The sequence below is a fragment of the Poecilia formosa genome, unplaced genomic scaffold (genome assembly GCF_000485575.1).
Source record: "Poecilia formosa unplaced genomic scaffold, Poecilia_formosa-5.1.2 Scaffold498, whole genome shotgun sequence".
Lineage (NCBI taxonomy): Eukaryota > Metazoa > Chordata > Actinopteri > Cyprinodontiformes > Poeciliidae > Poecilia > Poecilia formosa.
This window is the reverse complement of record NW_006800437.1, coordinates 228597-236128: the sequence shown is the minus strand read 5'-3', so window position 1 is coordinate 236128 and position 7532 is coordinate 228597.

Below are 7532 nucleotides of genomic sequence, written 5' to 3'. Positions count from 1 at the left end.
GCAGCTCTGTGCCAGTTCAGACTCATAACCTCTGGATGTATTCTGGTCTTTAAGTCTCATTTATTTCTTCACAGCTCCTCAAATTTTACTGTTCATTTTTCAAATAAAGTTCAGCATGCTGCAGCCTTTGCTCCAGCTGGGCTGCAGGTAGCTCTCTCTGCTCTCCTCTCTTCCTTGTTGTTTTTTTATCTTATAATTTTTTAGCTCCACATACAGAAAGCAGAATGCGGGCGGCTTTGACTAGGCCGCTGCAGCTCCAGCATGCTGGTCCTTTGGCTCTGCTCTGAGCTGTCTGTGGTTTGGGTTTGTTCCTGAGTTGGAGCCGATCAGGACTCTGGTGGTCCGTTAAACTCTTCAGGCTCTTTTCAAGCTGTTCCAGCACAATTTTCACTTTTCACTCTGCAGAATGTGAATCAATATCAGGTGAAAAACAGGATTTTGTGGCTATGTGACAGGAAACTCCTGCATAGAATGAAAATTAATATGGAAATTTGACCAAAATAAACCTTTAGTGACATTATTTAAATAAATAATCATGTTTCTGTGTTGTTTCTTTACTCTGTTCATCCTTTAAAGGTCAAACTGAAACAGACTTACCGAATATAACAGAGGAAGTAAATAATAGGAGGGAAACGTAAAGGAAAGAGGTGAAGCTGGAGACTGACACAGATAGACAAATTAAAGGGATTAGATGCCTCATTCCCCCTAATTCCCTTATCAGCTCCTCCCACAGCCTGGCTGCCACCGCCGTGTTTACATGACCTCATCTCCCATCAGGCAGAATATTCATGGACCACATTATGCTAAGTCTCCTGTTTACCTACATAATCCCTGGCGGACAGACAACCTGCAGCCGCTTCCTGGACAGGAGCTCGCTGTGAGGCGGAGAGCCGCCTCTGGTGAGGAAGAGCGACTGGACTCCCTTCTGATGTAAAGGTCAAGGGTCAGAAAAGGCTCATCTATTTCTGAGACGATGTCACCTCAGTCACTCGTCTCACCTGAAACGATCCTGGAAAAAAAACTCTAAAGAACAGGAGACGGAGAACAGCCTGTCTGCATGAACCTCAGAGAGCATTACACCTGGACAGGGGCCTAGTCAAAGCCCAAAGTCACTTGACTTTCCTCAAACTGATGTTAGAGCGACACCAGACCAGATATTATTATTATTATTATTATTACTGTTGTTTGAAGGAGAAAATCTTCAATTTAAAACAAGGTTAGTTTTGCAAATTGAACTAAATTATGGGATGTATTCATATAAACTCTTAGTTTCTGTGGCAGAAAAACAGAAGAAAGAGAAAAAAAATAACCTCATTTTTTCCCTAAAAGAATCAACAAACATCAGAAGAAATTCATAAAACTGCATCTCTAAATATAAGAAGGAAACAAAAAAGGGAAAAACTTATACAGGACAGAAAATAAATCTGAATAATAAACCATCACTGAGGCGATAAAAACCTTTAAATCATAAAACCTCCTGCATGATAATGTTTGCTTCTCTCATTGACTCAGTTACTAAGAATCTCAGTAAAAACCTGCAGAAGTTTTTCAGTCGATCTGCAGCAACAGGAATCACTGACGACAGCAGACGAGACGCAGAAACCACAAATTCATGACCTACTTTCTAAAACAAAGAACAGAACTGAGCTCTGACATGAAGCTGAAGCTGGAAAGTCATTTTACAAAATGTCAAATGTTTTTTATGTGGAGTAATTCAGCCGTTACTGAAACAGGAAGGAAACAAACAGATGAGGTTTGATCCAGACGCATCAGGCGACTTCCTGCTCTGATTTCTGGTTAAGAACAGAAAAACCTGGAAGAGGACGAGTTGGTCTGTTTGGTCAAATCAGTGAGCAGCCTGTTTGTTTGGAGTTGGGTTTAGATTTTGACTAGACCATTCAAACGCCACCATAGAGATTTTTGTTGCCAGTCAGAGGTGGATTTACAGACGTGTTTTAAATCTCTGACCTGCTGTTTGGGAAGTGAAGTCCCAAACCGACGCCGCACCGTTTCCCTCAGGACCGTCCAATCAGAGCTGGAGTTCCTCTAGTTATTAAAGTTCTATATAGACACTTACTGAACCTGGTTTTAACAAAATAACTCACAGAATCTACATGTGAGACTAAAAACAATATGTGGAGAAAATGAGCAACATTTTCCCTTGGAAACCACATTTTACTGCTAAGTTATTGAATAAATAGACAAATGAGCTCAATAAAAAAGATATTTATAGTTTTTAATCTTTTAATCCACCATCAGATTGGATCAAAGTTCATCTTTCCAGAGTTTCAGGAAGTCTTAATGTGACTGTGGACGCTGACATTAGCATTAGCTGTACATGTTTTGTAGCAGCTAATTTAGGCTAGCATAGCATTGAGATGCTAATTTAAGCTAGCATAGCTTTTCTGCTAGGCTAACTCCTTTTAGCACAACGACAGTCTTTCCCAGCGTCCAATCAGATGGTTATGCTGAATCCTCAGTGGGTCAGAAATGGATTTGTCCTCCATCACTGTTAGCGGATGTTGCTTGTGCGTCAGATTTACAGATGTACCACAAACACACGAATACAAAGGTTCCACTGGGAACCTTTTTCATTAAAATGATATCTAACAGCTTTAAAATTTTAAAACAATAAAATATACTTGATTGATTAATCAAAATTAACCCATTAAAGTCTGGGCCCTTAAGTAATGACATTGGTATCAACGATACTGGCCCTGGATTTACCTGCAGAATCACTGCTCTGCCAAGCAGTGAGTTGAACTATTCTGTTTTCTTCTAAAGTTCATAAACTTTGTTGAGTTCAGAAAGTCTGAGTCACTTTTCATGAAGCACAGTGAGTGAAGAAGAGTCTGCGTCTGTTTACACACAGGCCTCTTTGTAAACTCAACATCTTGGTCCTCATAATGCAGAGATGGACGTGGCAGGAAGTGTGATCAGAATGGTGATTCTGCACAGAGCCACCGGGGGCCCGACAGCAGAGAGACATCTGCACGGTGTGCGGAGAATTTTAATCGCAGAACCGAGTCGACACCTTGGAGGCGTCAGAAAACGGATGATAAAGGAGAATAAAGAGAAGCAGAGAGAAAAGGAAGGAAGAGCCATGCTGCTGTTGAGTCTTACTGTTCAGATGGACATTTAAATGTAAAGCAAAGCAAAACTAAAGCAGATTCACAAAGATGGCAAACCTTTAGAAAGTTCAGAGGCAGGAAAGGAAACTTCCTGTAAATATGTTTAACTCAGATGAGTCAGTTTAATGGCCTCCTGATCTTCTGTGCTGAACTGTTTCTAGTAGTTAAACCCCAAACCCTCTGGGCTGGTTTAACGGGTTCATCAGTGACCCAGTGACGTTATCCACGTTGCTCCAGGGCTGCTCACAGACATTTGGAGGGTCAGGGGAGCGTGGAAAGGAACCCACCAGAATAAAAGTCCATCACCCAGGAACTTTATGTTCTAAATGAAAATCAAATCAGATTTTATGTGTTTAGCACATTTCAGCAGAAGGCATTTCAAAGAGCTTTTCATCATAACAAACAAAAACACAAAGTCATGCAACATAGAATCAACAATCAAAACATTACATTAAGTCAAGTGTCATCTTTAAATCTGTAATTGATAACGTTTCAAATGAAACTCTAACCAGGTGGGTTTTTAGTTGAGATTTAAAGGAAGTCAGTGTTTCAGCAGTTTTACAGTTTCCTGGAAGTCTGTTCCAGATTTGTGGTGCATAGAAGCTGAATGCTGCTTCTCCTCGTTTGGTTCTGGTTCTGTTACATTAAACTGAATGAGCTCTCTCATTCCTGACAGAAACAGAAAAGTATTGAGGTTTTCTGTTCATTAGGGTCAATTATAACTTTCCTTGTGTTTTGCTGCTCCAGTTTACTGACTGCCTTCAACTTAATCTGTTAATCTGTTAATCTGTGTTTATTCCCTTCTCAACATCATAACTTCTGCTCACTGTCAGATAAGTTATATTTTTCTGCTGTCCAGGAAGTTTGTGCTTTAAAACTTAATGTGATATTTTATAACAAGGGACTGTCTTGTGATGCATAAAGCACCATAAGGCTGCATGACATTAATAATCATATTGCATTATTTGACCCTTTTATACATTTTCTAAAGGTCTGCAGGACTTTCAGGCAGATTTGATGCGAACCTGTTTTGTCTCGTTTGTGAAGCTTCTTCTTCTCTGCTGGCCTGAGCTCCGTCCATGTGTCTGTTTGTCTGTTTGGTGTAGAAAAGTCTTTTCTTTTCCCCAGAATGATTTGGTTGTTTCTGCAGTTTGAGCCCGTTCTGAACCTCAGAAACGCAGCGACGTTCGCCGCCTCTCCACTGCTTCCTCTTTGCAGAACTGGAGTGCTGCTTCCCATTTGTGTTGGCGGCTCTACCAGCTTTGAATTTTCACACAATAACACTGAAGGCAATTCAATTATGAGAATGATTTACACTTGAAGTACTTGTTGCTACCCTCTTTATCAGACGCATCCAAATAAAAACTCAAGAGCTTTTCACAAAACATGATTTTACCACATTTGGATTTTGGATTAATTAAAAAACTGTTTTTGTCTGGAAGTGAATAAAAAAATGAACAGAAATAATCTCCAAGCAGCTAAAATTATCTGATCAGTCATACTCAGTGGTTATGAAACATCATCAAACTGTCGGTTTATCGTAGTTTTTCTACAAATTTTTACTTATTTGGATATAATTTACTCTTTTAACCAGGAACTCCTGATGGCTCTTTACAAATGTGCTCTGACATTAGCGTTAGCCGCTACATGTTAGCATTGAGATGCTAATTTAGGCTAGGTTATCTTGACTGATAGGCTGAATGTGTGTAGCACAACTTGAGCACAACGTCGTCCCATCCGATCGTTCAGAAGCAGAAATGAACCAGAGGAAACGCGTCGCTGCTGTTTGTGGATGTTGCTTGTGCATCAGATTTACGGCTGTACCAGAAACACATGAACATAAAGGTTCCGGCCAGCAGCAAAAGAAAAAGACAAAATATTTCAGCAACCAAAGAGTTAAATCTAGTTTAAACATAAACACTAAGTGTTTCTGGACTCCTGGATCCTCTGGAGATTTGTTTGATTTGTTTCTTGTTTATAATAATTGAATAAAAAAAGAAAACCCCTCTGGTCGTTTAGTTTTAGTTTGTACTCAGCCTTTATTATGAAACGTTTTCCACATCCCCTCGGTGCTTTCTGTCATATTTCACAGAAATTCACAGCGAGCTGCTTTTCCACTCAGCTCACCTCATTTTGAGTGGATTTCACAACCCACAGTGGGATTCAAGCCCAATAAAAACAGATCTTTGCTCTCCTCTAAGTGACAGGCCTTCTGGGCTTGTTGGGCTCACAGTGGGGAGCCAGATATTTTGGTAAATAAACCCTGCAGTTCTCCTCTGGTTCTCCTGACGTTTCTCAGTCTTTTCATGTCTGTGTCGATCTTTTCCCTCCCAACATTTTCACAGACCAACATTTAGTTTACGGGTCAAACCGACTAAAGAGGTCAAACATCTGTTCCCCTTCTTGCTGGTCCATTGTTGGTCCCATGAACAACAAAAATATTTTATGTTTTCTTTAGGAAAATTTAAAAAATTAAACACCAAAAATTTATATCATGATTTTAAGATTGAATGTTTTACAAAAAGCAAATTAACCAAGAAGTTATTTTTAATCATGACCAGTTTAAGGTCTCATTGTTTTTGGTTTTAAAAAGTAACTTTTCCCATCTCATATGCCATTATTGAAAATGTTATCACCCAAACTCTGAATTGTCAACATGAAATCTGATCATATTCTATTTATGAATTTTTGCTCAAAGTCCACCATGGGCTTTTAGACACAAAAATACCTTCAACGATTTTAATTTAAACATTTCTCCACTTATTTTGTCTTAAAAATGAAAACATTTCACTTTTCCTTCCAGGTTATTGGTTTTAATTTGGTAGTTAGATGACCTGAACACCAGGGGGCAGTGTAGTGACAGCAGCAGGAGGCGTGGCTACCTTGTCTTCAGGTGGAGAGAGAGGTTTGATTATTGATTATTGACAGACTGTCTTTGTTCTGCTTCTGCTGTTTTGCTCAGAAATGCTTTTGGGTTTTTGGCATTTCCTGGCGTTGCTGCTGTTGTCAGCAGCTGATATTAATGTGAATTATTTAGCACTCTAGATCACAAGCAAATAAGCTAATTACATAACTTAGTTTTAGGCTAACTTGGTGAAATGTGACAACACAAAACTCTGAACAAACTGTGAAAGTGAATCTGCTTGGCGGCAGAGCGGTAAATCTGTTCTTCATGTTCCTGCAGCCACACAGTTCGTCCGCTGCAGAAAAATGTTCTGTTGTTTTCTCAGATCAAATGTGTTTGCATCAGTCGCAGCTGTAAGGCGCTGAACACGCTGAGCAGAATATGTAAATAAACGTGTGATTTATGGCTGTGTGTTTTTGGTTGGTGAACAGTTTCTGCTGGCAGAAGTGATGCAAACAGAGCAAAATACTAGAGCAGGAGAGTTCAGTACCTCAGTGAGCACACAGCATCACGTATTACATACATTTTTACATTATCACATGCATTATTAAATCATGTAACAAGTCCATTCAACTATTAAAACTCAAAGAGATGAATCTCTGTTCCAGTCTCAGTTCTTTATGAGAAACATAATTATCTCAGTTTAATGTTTCTGATCATTTCTAGTTTATATTTCACTAAATCAGCTCTAAATAACCCAGACATTATTTACTGATTTATCTGAAATCAGCAGCAATTCAAACCTTCTGCCTTCATATCGAACGAGAAAACTTCCATTCAGATTCATCGCTGCAGATTTAACACACATTTCAGCGCAGAGTGTGTGCATGTGATGATGAAACATGGTGCTGGCAGCATCATGCTGTGGTCAGAGATGAAGATGATTCATAAATGTTAAATGCTGTTGGAGGCTGGAGGAGGTTCAGAAAACAGAATGGCCTATTCAAAGTCCTGACCTGAGCCCATCTGGAGTCTGTGACCAGATGGACTGATTTGGTGAAGCCAGTAGAGATAAAGCACATAGATCTGCAGCAGGAAGTGATTCTAGAGATCCGGTTTTATTTCACTAAAAATCCTTAAAGTTCAGGATCATCCATCCATTTTCTGAACACCCTGGTCTTTAGTGGGGTCAGGAGCTGCTGCTGCCTCTCCAGCTAACATTCCGGGCGAGGTCACCTGGACAGGTCACCTGGACAGGTCACCTGGACGGGTCGCCAGTCTGTCGCAGGGCAACACAGAGACAGACACACTCAGAGTACCCAGAGAGAACCCACCATGAAACTCCATGCAGAAAGACCCTGGGAATCAAACCCAGAACCTTCCTGCTGCTAGGAAACAGCTCTACCAGCTGCAGAATATTCATGTGTAGATCAACATTTTCCAGAATATTCATCGTTTTTGGAGCGGAGGAGATGAATGCAGGCAGAGAGACGCTGAGCAGCGCGACCACGACCTCCCTGACAGAGATAATCAGCTTACAGTGCTGTCTGTGTGTG